This window comes from Danio rerio, chromosome 14 (genome assembly GCF_052040795.2).
Source record: "Danio rerio strain M-AB ecotype USA chromosome 14, GRCz13ab, whole genome shotgun sequence".
Taxonomy (NCBI): Eukaryota; Metazoa; Chordata; class Actinopteri; order Cypriniformes; family Danionidae; genus Danio; species Danio rerio.
The window spans coordinates 41,682,501-41,697,900 of NC_141034.1; the positions used below are offsets into that span (position 1 = coordinate 41,682,501).

General features: G+C 35.3%; 2 long non-coding RNA genes across 6 annotated transcripts in view; one reads left to right on the forward strand and one right to left on the reverse strand.

Moving 5' to 3' along the window:
* The window catches only part of LOC137487534 (uncharacterized), a 298,360-nt gene extending 290,409 nt beyond the window's left edge, over nucleotides 1-7,951 (reverse strand). For all 4 annotated transcript variants that reach the window (XR_015507807.1, XR_015507808.1, XR_015507809.1 and 1 more), the window contains exon 1: nucleotides 7,763-7,951. This is a non-coding gene — a long non-coding RNA (uncharacterized LOC137487534). The remainder of the gene's footprint in view (nucleotides 1-7,762) is intronic.
* A 116-nt stretch (nucleotides 7,952-8,067) lies between these two features.
* LOC147834006 (uncharacterized) overlaps nucleotides 8,068-15,400 on the forward strand; it is a 98,593-nt gene continuing 91,260 nt past the window's right edge. For both annotated transcript variants that reach the window (XR_015507774.2, XR_015507775.2), the window contains exon 1: nucleotides 8,068-8,226. This is a non-coding gene — a long non-coding RNA (uncharacterized LOC147834006). The remainder of the gene's footprint in view (nucleotides 8,227-15,400) is intronic.

A 15,400-nucleotide genomic window follows, 5' to 3' on the forward strand; every position in this document is an offset into this window, starting at 1 on the left:
TTAATATTATTATTATTATTATATTTATTATTATTAAGTATTTTGAGAACAATATAAAATTGATTGAAATGAAAGATTAATTGACAGATGTAAATTAATTAATAAAAATAAAGATAAAAAAAAATTATAATGTTATTTTGAATTAGTGAGTACTTGCCAAGAACCACAAAATGCAACTAAATACGCAAAATCCTATTTTTTTTACCTTTAAACAAAAAAAAAAGAAACAATGTAAGATTAATTAACAGATTATACAGTTAAAACAAACATTAATACATAGTAACTATTCACCATCAAATTATTATTGAAGTAACCAAAAAATAAATAAATAAATGAAGTCAATTGGTCAGTCAATTAAAAAAAGGCTAATTATAAAAGAAAAGCAAACATAAATTCAACTATATTAAAAGAACAATTATGTGCAATAACAAGGGAAAAAAATAGCAGCTAAGTAGTAAAAATGCCATAAAAAATAAATAAAATTGAAGATATTTATAGAAAAAACAAATTACATAAGTTACGATAAAATATTCTGAAACAAGACTAACCCTTCTACTTCATTTATTGTTCTTTAGAAAATAATTAACATTTATTTACCTTCTGTACTTTCACTCTCTGCTGAAAGAAAAGCACAAGGTTGATAAAAATATGTGAAATGGGCCGTCAAGTGTCTCCAGTAAGATATCTGTATGTCTATATCTGTACAGTTACATGCACAAAGTGCTATATGCAGAGATGTACAGTCATTTTCCAGACAGGTGATGACAAAGAGCGAAAAAGAAAAGGAGAAATAAAGGAAATGATTGCAGTGGAACTGAGGCCCTTTGGGCAGGCTGGTATAAATATGGATAGTCGGCCAGCTGCTTTGTGGCCTACTCTGTCTTTGTGAAGGGGCCAGGCCTGTGTGTTCAAGTGTTGCATAACATTAACAGATTTCAGACATTCATCCGCATGCCAGCATCATTAATAAACATTATCAGATGCTGCTACATTTCATCTATGAAGGAAAGTCTGAATGAAAGCGCCTGGAAATATGACGTCCATTGTAATTTGGATGTACAGTAAGTTATTATTCACGCTTTTTGAATTTCTACCATCTAAAGGAGGCCGGTGGGCTGAATTTTTGCTGATGTTTGAAACAATAAAATCACAACATTTTGTAAGTAATATTTGAAGGGATAGTTCACCCATAAATCAAAAATTTGCTGTTCATTTATTCATTTTCAGGCTACTCAAGATAATAGTGGCAATTACTTTCTTTTGGATAGGACATTAAGAATGATTTTTAGCTGAAACTGTGGTCCATGTCAACACACTTAATGAGTACAAAAATTGCAGCAAAATAAAAGGTCCAGTGGATCCTGATGACACATTTAGTTATTAAAATGAGAATTCTGTGCAAGCTTTCAACACATGCAAACATTTCTTTCTTTCTTTCTTTCTTTCTTTCTTTCTTTCTTTCTTTCTTTCTTTCTTTCAGTGAATTATAAGAATCACCAATGACCTTGGTTTAATCTAAAAATCTATAACGTTGAATGAAAAACTTAATTAACAGTTTATATATATATATATATATATATATATATATATATATATATATATATATATATATATAGCTCAGCATATGTGCACCCCTCAAAAATCTATAATTTAAATTCATATTCCTAAAAGGAAACTATACAAGATTGTATTAATGCATATACATTAGATCAGTCAGTACTGAAGCCAAATCTGGAACTTATCTAAAAGAAAATAACTTATGATAATGGTCCAAAAACAAAATCTGTATTTTCAACACCAACACAGAAAAAAATACCCCTTTACACTATTAAAAATCTAATTAAAATGTACTATTTTTAACATCCTCCAAGAACTTTTGATGTTGAGAAGTTGATCGATGTGCCATTGTGTGATTCCAAAGAATAAAAAATAATGACAAAATTAAAAACAAGTTTTCAACTGAGGAAAAATAAAGATCCTCTCTTACCTCCTGGATGGCCTGAGAGTGAATGAATAAATTGCTGTGTTTTAAAAATCTAAAAAAAAAGTTTATTTTAGTTTGAAATATTCCAAATTGTGAAGTATATGACTTATAATGAATTTTATGAATTATATGAATTATAAAAACAGTTGGACAATTCTTAATTTAGTATTTCAAAAAATGGTTTTGTTGCATAGACAGAATGTGCCCTTAAAATAAACTAGAAAAAAGGAGGAATGACAAGTCAAAGATGAGTGATTGATTCCTTGCATGACTTCCAATAGAGAAGAGGTGCTCTAACCAACGAGCAACCAACATTTTACTGGAAAATGTCATATCCATTAAAGAAATGTTAAAATCAATGGCATTGATCTCGAGATGACTGGCTTCCTCACCTGTCCATCAAAGTGATTGATGCACTTGTATGGCCAGTAAGAACTGCAGTTAAAAAGAAAGGAATTATTGACGCTGAATCAAAGATGCATTCATTGTTATATTACTATAAACTTGTGAGTTTGGGCAGTTTTGGAGAAACAAAAGGCTGTAATAGCGTGGGTGTCTAAGACATGTTGAAGCCAAAGAAAGCGCTAATAGGTTTTATAAGTGGGATAGTGCAAAGTAATAGGCCTTGGAGATCCTAACCTTACCCTCCCACACACACAATCAATGAGTCCGTCTCCAAATCAATAACTGTTCTGTTTCATGACATGACCCAGTCGTATATTTCACAAGCATTTATGGTAAAATACCACTGGTGGAAATCTGTGTGTGCTCTCTCACAGGCGTCTGTACATGAGCTCACGGGTGAATGCAATGTGTCCATAAGAGCTTTGTTCTGCTCAATTTAAATGTATTACCCATTAGGTTATAGATTAATGAATAAGAGATTGGCGACCCCTGGGAAGCTTTGTGATCACTGTCTATGACATTCTGAGCCAAAAGGTTAAAACCATGGAAATCCTAGCTTTCATGCCTGACATTCGGCTCTATCGATTGAGCAGGCCCCTGTTAAAGATACCATCTGGTATTTAAGCCTACTGAAAAGAATACAAAGCCAACTAGCTGCTCTTCTGTACGAGAGCAAGTGCGCAAATAGTCAACATGTTGACAAAACCAAAGGTATGAAAATAGCCCAGGTAATTAAACAAACCAATTAAGGAACAGTAAAACGTGGTGTATATAAATATAGATGTGCATGACAAATAGTGAAGATGTCGAAAACAGAGTGCAATGGTATGGAACAGATTGTAGCGGCCACAAGAAACAAGTTTTATCTGGGGAAGAAGAAAAAATTATTTCTCTATAAGGCAAGCTGATGTTTTCCTAAAGGGTGCAAATTGTCTAACAATTAAAGCACAGCATGAAATCAGCATGATGATTAACTAAAACCATCAAAACTGTCTTGATTTGAAAATTGGAATTTTTATTGTGATCATTAATGTTATTGCACATAACTAATAAATGTATTAAATTAAATATATAAATACACACTATAGATTGCCTTGCTTTTCGTAATAAAATGTGGTATTTATTACTAAATTTCATACATCTATATTCTGATTGATGTTTTGTTATTTTACAAACTTAATAAGGACACATAAGAATAATGGAGTTACTTAATATTTACATATATTTTGTTGAATTAGTGTATTTTTATATTCATTTTTTATTTATTTTTTTATTATTCACAATTGTTTTTTTAAATAATAAAACAGACACTTATACTCACCGGCCACTATATAAGGTACACCTTACACGTAACTTTTGCCTTCAGAACTGCCTTAATCCTTCATGGCACAGATTTAACAAGGTATTGGAAATATTCCTCAGAATTTTTGGTCCATGTTGACATGATAGCATTACGCTGTTGTTGCAGATTTGTTGGCTGCACATCCATGATGCGAATCTCCCATTCCACCACATCCCAAAGGTGCTCTATTGGATTGAGCTCTGGCGACTGTGAAGACCATTTGAGTCCAGTGAACTCATTTTCATGTTCCAGAAACCAGCCTGAGATGATTTACGCTTTATGACATGGTGCGTTATCCTGCTGGAAGTAGCCATCAGAAGATGGGTACACTGTGGTCAGAAAGGTATAGACATGGTCAGCAACAATACTCAGGTAGGCTGTGGCATTGACACGATGCTCTGTTGGTATTAACAGGCCCAAAGTGTTCCAAGAAAATATTCGCCACACCATGACACCACCACCACCAGGCTGAATCATTGATACAAGGCAGGATGGATCCTTGCTTTCATGTTGTTGATGTCGAATTCTGACCCTACCATCAGAATGCCGCATAAATTGAGACTCATCAGACCAAGAAACGCTTTTCCAATCTTCTAATGTCCAATTTTGGTGATCTTTTGCATACCTATGGTGTATTGAGTGGTCGTTTGAGTTACAGTTACCTTTTTATCAGCTCGAACCAGTCTGGAAATTCTCCTCTGACCCTAGAGATGGTTGTGTATGAAAATGCCAGTAGATCAGCAGTTAGTCAGACCAGCCCATCTGGCACCAACAACAATGTCACGTTCAAGTCACCTAAATTACCTTTCTTTTCCATTCTGATGCTCAGTTTGAACTGCAGCAGATTGTCTTGACCATGCATGCTTAAATGCATTGAGTTGCAGCCATGTTATTGGCTGATTAGAGGTTTGTGTTGACAAGCAGTTGGACAGGTGTACCTAATAAAGTGGCCAGTGATTATATATTTAATATGCTTTATCACATATTTATCACTCTTACATATGTTGTGTGTGTGTGTGTGTGTGTGTGTGTGTGTGTGTGTGTGTGTGTGTGTGTGTGTGTGTGTGTGTGTGTGTGTTGATTTGTTTTTAATGTGACTATGCCACTAATCACGGAACGTTCATTCATTCATTAATTTTCTTGCTTAGTCATTTTTTTGCTTAGTCCCTTTATTTATCTGGGGTCGCCACAGCGGAATGAACCAACAACTTATCCAGCAAGTTTTTACGTAGTGGATGCCCTTCCAGCCGCAACCCATCTCTGGGAAACATCCACACACACACTCATACACTACAGACAATTTAGCCTACCCAATTCACCTATACCGCATGTCTTTGGACTGTGGGGGAAACCGGAGCACCCGGAGGAAACCCACAGAAACGTTAACTGAGCCGAGGATCGAACCAGCGACCCAGCGACCTTATTGCTGTGAGGCGACAGCACTACCTACACGCCACTGCTTCGCCCATCACTGAACGTGAACAGTGCAAATCAATAAAGGCAGTTTTTTTTAAGAAGGAATGCTGAACTTTAGAGAAACTGGAAGGTGAGAATAAGACAAAATCTGCTTTCTGAGAAAAAAAAAATGCTAATCCAGCAGGAGGTCTATAAAGGCAAAATGGAGGGTCTCTGAATTATAATACACACCTAAGCAAAAAATTGTTTGACTCCCTGACCAGGCGTGAGGTCACATGAAGCAAACACTAGTCGTATTTATAATGTCGTTTTCCTATAAATAAACCAGGAACACTACTTTTAGCTCATATATGACAAAATGTATTTATGAATCACTCTGACTAAGATACCAAAACAGTATTTGTGTTAACATGTGAAGTCCGCTAGTATTCATCTAAAGCAATGGACCAGCCAAGTGAATCAGTAATCGAAATGTATATTAATATGCAGTGGGCGATCATTCTTTTTAATTAAGCATGTTAATGAATTTGGCTAATTGCTAGGGCTGGATATCCGTGACAAGGAATGACTGGAGTGGCCAAATGAACTTTATTCTTAAATAACAGGCTGTGGGTGGAAGCCCAGCCCACTTCTTATTATGTGATAATTAACCAACTCTTGGGAGACTTTAGCTAACAAGCTCTGGATAATTTTAACCCTCTTCATGGTGGGAGCTGAACTCACCAGACTGTGCCCATGTGCGCACACACACATATATATTCCACATGCTTCTCACAAGCCATGCTAATTGGCAAGGTGGCTTTCTTTGAGTTGAGCAAAGCAACTCTCCGCTTTCTATAAGAAATCTGTAAACCCTTTTTGTGACCTCTAGATGCATAAAAAGGGTTCAGGAAAGGATAAAGCTTGCTTTTAACAGCATTGGTCATGTAAAGGGCTCTCACAAAACTACGGCCTTCACTCAGGAAATTGTACTGCTTACATGGATTCCCAATAATTAGTTAGAGCCACGTAAATGACTAGACTCACCCAGGAGACCATCTGTTCACCGTAGCATAATGAAACATATAAAACAGGTTATAAAATAGTCAAATGATAATTAAAGTGATGCTACCGTGAAGAAACATGTTCTTCGTATACGTACTGTGTTTTTTTTTTTCATCTAGGGGTTGTGAAAGCAAACGGAGAAAGGGAATATGAGTGGATTGAGGACTCTCTGCACTGTCAGTCTCTGTTAAGTTGGCTGTCCATTGACTCTCATAGGCTGCTGTTCTGTGAATACTGTGACAACTCTTGCTCATCCGTGGAAAATTCCATTACCTCGCTGTTACAGAATGACTAATGATAGTGCCTTGTCTTCAATTGCCGCGAAACAGACACAGACAAGCGCTTTTTGTGGACGTCTGTGTGGGTGTGTGTTTTCTTGTCTGTCGTCTATGTAATTTAAAGAACAGCAAGGCAACAAAATGGTGCAATTCTGCACAATGTGGTTCAACAGAAAAGTTTTGTCATTAGTGCTTGTTAGGATTTAGATAATTTTCTCTGCAGGTGACAGTTACTATTGTGTCTCGTCTGCCGCGGGGAGGAAGAAAAAAAATAATACTTCAGAGAGCAGATAGGGCTGAGTGAATTGGATTGTTGATGGGATTCCCATCATGGCGTAAAGTGTTTGTTGTCCAGAATGGATGTGGCATTTTCAGGGGAACCTACCAATCTGCCACTTGCTGTCTAATAATGAATATTGAACTATAGTGAAAAACACACACACCAACCAAATTTGTTGAAAAAAAATTAAACACCTATTCTTGCCTTTGGACAATTTTGAAAAGCATGTTTATCCACTTTAAATGTTTACTACATTTACATTTAGTCATTTAGCAGGGTTCCCCAAGCTTAAAATGATAAAAAGGACAAGGTATTGAAGTATTTGAATTAAACAGAAAAAAAAAATATTCAAAGATAATTCATTGGAATTACTTTTTTTTTTTTTTAAAGTTAAGTGGTTGTAAACAACTTATTTGGGCTGAAGTTGAACATTACTAAATTTAGTTTGTTTAAATTTAACACATAAATTGTTTGCAACAATTTTGCAGACATCACTTGTTCAATACTAAGCAACTAGTTTTATTTATTTATTTATTTTTTTTTTTACAAAAAACAGTAGGAATTTATGTATAGCTGCTGAGTGACTGGGCAGCACATGGCCGAACTCAATGCACTTGGTTACATAATAGAGGGTACAGTAGCTGGCTATTTAAAAAAAGTTGATGGATGAACTTAGTGGTCAGTATTTATTGTCAGCTGTAATTGTGTAGTTTTAATGATGTGCAAGCTGACACCATTAAGCATAATAAATCTACTCTTTCCCAGAAACACAAAACTTGACAGTCTAAAAGCATGCAATGCTTTTACTCAAGCAAATGAAGGATGCAGTCAAAATAACCATATAATAAACAATATATTATGATACATATTGTACAGTTGCACTCACGTTTTAAAGTCAAAATGTAATTCACTAGGAAATTGAAGACTTTTTAGGGATAAGTTGGTAGGCTTAGTTCAGGTGGACACAGACTAGCAGCTTGATAGTTTGTGCTAACACAAAAGTGCTAACTTACCTTATGTTTCGTCATCGTGGTGTTCCTTATCCGTTCAATTCAGTGAATTACTCAAAAAAACAAAAACAAAAAAACAAACACAACTTTACATACAGCTAAAATATAAGCCGTCTTGTGGCATAACTGCTTGCGTTTTAGGAACCTATGCTCCTATCTGTTATTTCAGTCAAACATTTTCGTCGATGATATGTTTTGAACAAAACGCCATGCCGCGTTTAATCACCTGATTTGCTACACTCGACGTCAGCGTCGCGTCCAGACGGCGCCATTTTTTTTAATTTTTAAAGGGAACTTGACTGCTAATGAGGAGAAAAGTGTCAGGAAAGAGAACGGCTCGGCTGACACATTCAGTGCGCAAGAGTATCATATGGCTTCACAGAATTGGACTATCTCTAGTAATATCTCAACTATTTGAAAAACTACATTAGAGAGATCTTCTAGCTGTGTGTTGCAGTGGCATGAAGGTAAGTAACCTTACGTTAGCTATTTAAATTTTTGAGTGATGCTGTTGTCCATGGTGAATATTTTGTCTGCAATGTATGAGATACATTGCATAATATTTTTATTTTTACATTTTAAAAACAAAAGGCTTTAACAAATCAACAGAAATAATCATAAGGCCTTTATCATGTTTTTGATTTAATATTTTCCTGTAGGGATGTTAAAATAACTTAATCCATACAGATTGTAACACTGAAGTTTGAGGCAAGCGAAAACTAGGCTACTATTTTGTTTTCTTTTTCTTTTTTTGGCTCTCTCTCAACCTGACAGTATGTCACAAGGGCATTCCCCTCCTTTCTCATAGTTTGAAACAATTGACTTAAAGCAACGGGGGGCATAATTCAAAATGAAAGCTCTACACCATTTATTCACTGCTTCCTTTGAAGTGCTTTTTTTACCCTACTCGATAACTCTCTGCAGTCACAAATATGTTCACCAAAGTGTTATTATTATTTTAAAATTCGCTGTGTTCATTATTTTGATGATTTATTTTAGTTGGTGTCTTGGAAAAAAAGTCAGAATCAAAAGAGAGGAACTGTTATCGTGTGATTTAGTTATTTATTATTCTATATTTTGAGCCACCATGCAAGGTTGTCATATCTAGGCAAGTGGTTCATCTACTTTCAAAAGAGAAAAGGAAAAGAGACTTTTTCCCCCTTGCTTTTCAAATACTTCTTTCATGTTGGCATTTGACATATTGTACTGAGAGTGGCAGCCTGTGTGATGTGTTGTTTCAAGAGTTTATGCTCAGAGTGCTCTGCAGTTTTCTTTCATAACGCTTTACAAATGATGATGCAATGTTTTACATAAGCATGTTTAGATTTTGTTTTATTTTATTATCAATGCAACAGTGGTCAGCCTGTTAGGACCTGTTTATAATTGACATGGATGCCAGATATTCCCAGATGTCTGTATGCTGAAAAATACTAAAATATGCTTATGGGTGATTGTGTATTCATTAGGCATGGGCTGGTATAAGATTTTGGGCCGTCATGGTAACCTTGGATAAAAATATAATAGTTTCACGGTATCACGGTAGTGTGATTACTGCTCTAAAATATATTATTATTAATTGGGTAAAAAAAAAAAAAAAAAAAAAAATCTTTACTATTGAACACAATGGGCCTGTTTCAGAAAGGAGGTTAAGTGAAAACTCAGAGTATTTTAACCCTGAAATGAGAGAAACTCTGGGTTTTCGGTTTCAAAATGGCAGGTTTGTTAAACTCAAGAAATCAGGGTAAGTCAAGCCTGTTTCTAAAAGAAAGGTAACTTTAACTCAGAGTCAGTTACTGTGGTAACTTACTCTGTGAATCTAACCTGGTCCGGAGCAGGTTTTATTCTCTAAACTCTGAGTTTCTGTCGGTCTCCTCCCCTTTTTTAAAGATGAAGCGTATTTCTCGCATTAGTCTTACATTTCCACACACCTATTTTAGAGCTCATTTTGGAGATGCCCATAAAAACGATTGATGGAAACGTCATGATTCACATAACTTTTGAAAATATTCATAATAAAACATTTGCATAACTGAGTAGGTTAAACTTTTATTTGATAAGAAAAGATGTGCAAAAACTACGAAGTGCACTTAACAAATTACAGTATGTACATTAAAAAAAAGTTTGTTAGAGATGATGATGAAAATGTGTGTAAATGGACAAACCAGCTGACTGAGCACACAGTAGAACATCTTAAATGTTGTTTTAGTCATTCTAAAATGCCTTTACTGTTTCAGTATTAGTGTATATTAGGCTATTAATTACCTCCGAGCGTCTGGAGCGTGTCAAGATCGGCCGCGTCTGGCTTCAAACGCCCCCACGTGTTCATTGTGTCTTCTGAGGCGCAAGTATTAAATAAAAAATCATTAACGCAGCTTGTTCTACGTACCGCAGTAAATTCTGTTTTTACTGTTGATATTTGGCGCAAGTTAATCAGGAAGTGACGATTGTGTTCTCTTTGACTCGATAAAAACGCTGCTTTATTCACATCTTTTAGGCATTATTCCAGTTTTGCACAAATTTATGTTAGCCTGTATTTTGATGGAAACATAGCTATTGCCTACATTTTTGTCACACACAGAACAAAGTCACGTACAAGGCGTGTCCTTTTTTCCATAAATATTTAGCTTAACCTTCGACATGTACCGTTACTAGATTAATGGGATTATTATTCTGTCTAAAAATTATTTTTAGCACTAGTGTTTCTTAATGTTATATCAACCTCTCTTGATCAATAAAAAGGCAGACACACAAGTGCACTGTTAAATCTATTAAAACTGATAAACATGTATAAAAGTTTAGAAAAAAGTATAAACGTCACACATTATATTACTTATTTTATTATACTTAAATGTTTAAATAATTTAAACAAAAAAATACGCATTAACTTGAGCAGCTGTTTTCCCAGGCTAACTGTCTCTGTTTCACTGATGGTTGCTTCTTTTTAAATATATACACTCATATTTGCTAAAACTTTGCATGAGCAGATCAAGTTCAGCTGGGGAAAGAAATGGTGATCTCTTTTTTTAAGATGTTGCCATGGTCACTCATAATATCTGCGCTCCATTGATAATGTCTTTTTATTGTCACGGTGTGCGCGCTTAACTCTGAGTTGGTCTACTCAAAGTTGATTGACCCAACTCAGATCAGCTATTCTGAAACCGAAAACTCTGAGTCTTTAATCTCTCGGTAAATCAACTCAGAGTTCAAGTTTAAACTCCGAGTTGTTTGAACCTCCTTACTGAAACAGGCCCAATATATTTTATTTTGAGAAACGTTTACAATATTTTAAAACAGTACCTTTTGATTTGGAGGGCTCTTTTCAGCTGGAGATATTGTTGCCCTAAAAAACTAAATAAAAAATAAATAAAAAAATAGATAAATAAAAATGTTTATGCAAATTTAATGAAACCCATTGTTTGTTTTATTGTTAAAAGCTATCTAAAAAGTAAATGTTTAAATTAAGTGGAGAAATCAATTGATTTTGTTTAAATGTCCATTCTGTTACCCAATAGTGTAAGGAACTTTCTAAGCAAATCAAGTCAAATTCTGCCTGACTAGAGTAGCATTTTACTTCACTGTAGAATAAATGTGATGATTATTATTATTATTATATTTTATTTTATTTTTTTTGCAATATGGTATAATTAAAATAGTTAGTGCATTATTTTATACCATTTAAATTCTATTTTTTTTTCTTTTTTTTCTATTTTTTCTATATTTTTTTCTATTTATTTTGAAATTTTAGGAGTTAAATTACGCATGGCAACTTTAATGTAATATAGTTTGTTTTTTTTTACCCTCAGCCCAGGGCTCATAGTGATGTTTGATTTTTGACCCTTCGTACAAAAAGGTTTGGGCACCCCTCACATAAAGGAATGATATAGCAAAGTTTTGGTGTTTTTAAAACCTTGACTTTTCCAAACCGCTGTAAACCTTGAAAACAGATATAGTCCCATGCCAAGTATTCATATTATCTTATTATTTGAGATTACGCTGTCATTGGGCTGCATGGTGGAACAGTGAGTAGCACGATCACCTTACAGCACAAAGGTTGCTGGTGTGAGACTCGGCTGGGTCAGTTGGCGTTTCTGTGGGGAGTTTGTATGTTCTCCTCGGGTTCGTGTGGGTTTCCTCTGGGTGCTCCGTTTTCCCCCACAAGTCCATAGACATGCCCTTTAGTTAAATTGGGTAAGCTAAATTGTCGATAGTGTATGTGTGTGAATGAGTGTGGATGTTTTGGGTTGCAGCTGGAAAGGCATCCGCTGCATAAAACAAATACTGGATAAGTTGTCCATTCATTCCACTGTGGCAACTCCAGATTAATAAAGGGACTAGACCAAAAAGAAAATCAATAAATACCGTCGTTTTCAATAATTTAGGCCCTGTAAACAAGTTGTGTAAATTAACAGACATAATACATAAAACATGATTCGTTGTTTTGCTTAAAAAAAAAAATAAAAAAAGCCATTTCATAATTTCTTGCATTTTTATAAAAAAAAAAATCATTTTTGTACAATTCCCATTTAAAAATATAATCTTTTTTTATATCATTATTACAATATTTATTTTACTCCATTGAAACAAATTATTTGATAATGACTACAAATTGCATCATGGTTAAACAGTTTATGCTATAAATGCAGTGCAATCTAATCAGGCTGAATGTGGTTTGAGTGAAGCGCCCACAGAATGTTTTGCAGCATATTTTTACCTGACACTTGTCATCAAATCACCTGAAACAAATCTTAACACAGGGGTGCCACAAAACGAATTGCAGGAAACAGGCAGAAATACAGACAGATGGAAAGGCAGACAGTGAGGTAGAGAGACACATGGGATGAAAATGTGAAGAAGAATAAAGCTTGAGCACCAGGTTTGCACTTGCAATCCGCCGCGGTTCACAAACCTCTTGAGAACCACCCGAACAGCTTGACATGTTTCCGTGGCAACAGCAAGCAGGCATCAAAGCAGCGGATACTATTTATGTCAATCACAGAGGTGTGACAGGCAGATGCTAAGCATGACAGATATCAGACAGAGCAAGGGCTTTCTGTCTATGCCCATACAGTAATCAGGCATTAATATTCTCTGCTCTTACACCAGCAGCTGAATGCTGTCAGCACATGCTCTGGCACCCTGCTTCAGTCCACTACATTTTTTTTCTTTTATAGCACATTACAGTACTACCCTTACTATTGTAGAAATGCACACTACGTTATACTGTAACAAATAATAAATATTGTTTATAAGGTATGGGATATACATTTAGGTATACCAGGATGGCGTTTTTCAAAATATTAAGAAGTGTACAAAATGCTGTCTTCAAAGTGACAAATAAATATTAAATAAATAGGATCGACATGAATTATAAAGTATAAAGTATGAAGTATTAAAAAAATGTACTTTAAATCCACATATAACATTAATATTATGTTAATATTATATGCAATCACTGGCCACTTTATTAGGTACACCTGTCCAACTGCTTGTTACCACAAATTTCTAATCAGCCAATGACATGGCAGAAACTCACACAGACGGAGCATAAGAATGAGGGAGAAAGGTGATTTAAGTGCCTTTGAAAGTGGCATGGTTGTTGGTGCCAGACAGGCTGGTCTAAGTATTTCAGAAACTGCTGATCTACTGGGATTTTCACGCACAACCATCTCTAGGGTTTGCAGAGAATGCTCTGAAAATGATAAAATATCCAGTGAGCAGCTGATCTGTGGATGAAAAGACCTTGTTGATGCCAGAGGTCAGAGGAGAATGGCCAGATTGGTTTAAGCTGATGGAATGACAACAAGAACTCAAATTACCACTCACAACTGAGGTATGCATAAAAGCATCTCTAAATATACAACATGTCAAACCTTCACGCAGATGGCCTACAGCAGCAGATAACCACACCTGGTGCCACTCATGTGAGCTAAGAACAGGACACTGTGGCTGCAATTCACACAGGCTCAACAAAATTGGACAATAGAAGATTGGAAAAATGTTGCCTGGTCTGATGAGTCTCGATTTCTGCTGCAACTTTTGGATGGTAGGGTCAGAATTCGGCATCAGCAACATGAAAGCATGGATCCATCCTGCCTCATATCAACGGTACAGGCTGGCGGGGATGGTGTAAGGTGTATTTTCTTGGCACACTTTGGCCCAGTTTATACCAATTGAGCATCGTGTCAGTGCCACAGCCTGCCTGAGTATTCTTGCTGGTCATGTCCATCTCTTTATGACCACAGTGTACCCATCTTCTGATGGTTATTTCCAACAGGATAACGTGCCATGTCATAATGCGTCAATTATCTCAGACTGGTTTCTTAAACATGACAATGAGTTCACTGTACTCAAATGGCCTCCACAGTCACCAGATCTCAGTCCAATAAAGCACTTTTGGGATGTGGTGGAATGGGAGATTCACATCATGGATGTGCAGCTGACAAATCTGCTGCAATGGTGTGGTGCTATCATGTCAATATGGACCCAAATCTCGGAGGAATATTTCCAGTACCTTGTTGAATCTATGCCACAGAAGGTTAAGGCAGTTCTGAAGGCAAAAGGGGGTCCATCCAGCTACTAGTAAGGTGTACCTAAAAAAGTGTCCGGTAAGTATTAACATTATATGTCATTTTTAATAGTTAAATTAATAGATAAACCTTGCTAAAATGAAACATTAATTATCATAGTGTATTAAATTCTACATGTCAATTTGCATACTATGTAGAGAAATAGTTGGTCATATACACATGAAAACATAAACATGAACATTTTATTTATCTGGATTTTCTTATGGAGCTTTTGTCTATGATGAAATGTTACATAAACCTCAACCTTGACTTTAAGTCATATTGTTTAGATTTAATGATGTCTGCACTGAATGCAGTTTTATGGCATACTGTGATTGAGTCAGGCACAACCTCAGTTAACCCTAGTTACAGCTTAAAAGAAATTACTTGCAACCATGTGTAAGTTAATCTGTCTTGTTGGTTGATGTAGCCAAGCCATCCATGTAGTACTAACAGATTGCTGGCCTTAACAGATGCTGAAGGTTTTGAATAAGGACACAGCTGATTTGCTTTGCAGTTTGTATGCAAAGGGAAGGAAGCAGTCATTTCCTTGGCAAATGCATGTGAATATGCTTGAATAAACCAAGACAGATAAGCACAAATACAATGTGATAATAGTTAGTTCCAGTCTTTGAATTTTATTGGTTGAATGGTCATCAAAGTGTGCTGATCTTTAGTACATTTTGCAGTTAATTAATAGTTAAATTGTTTATTATTTCCTCAGTATGGAGGGTGCGAACTGAATTGTGGAATCTAGTTAGAATTTTTAAATATATAACATGTACAGGTCCTGTGAAATTAAAATTAAGTTCTATAGATATTCATATTAGTATGATACTCTTAAAGGTGCAGTAGGTGATTGTCTTCAGCACCATTTTTGTTGTGCTGTATGAAAATCTCTTCACATAGTAAGGATTAAAGTAAATGATCTAAATGTATTTTTATGTGTTTTTATATTCTGGGTAAGGCATGAGACTAAAAAATAGTAATCCAATTAAACATTGTTGGGCAGACTATTCCCATAATTCTGATAAGTAGCCCAAACTGTCTGTCAACAAATGGATATTTGTACTAA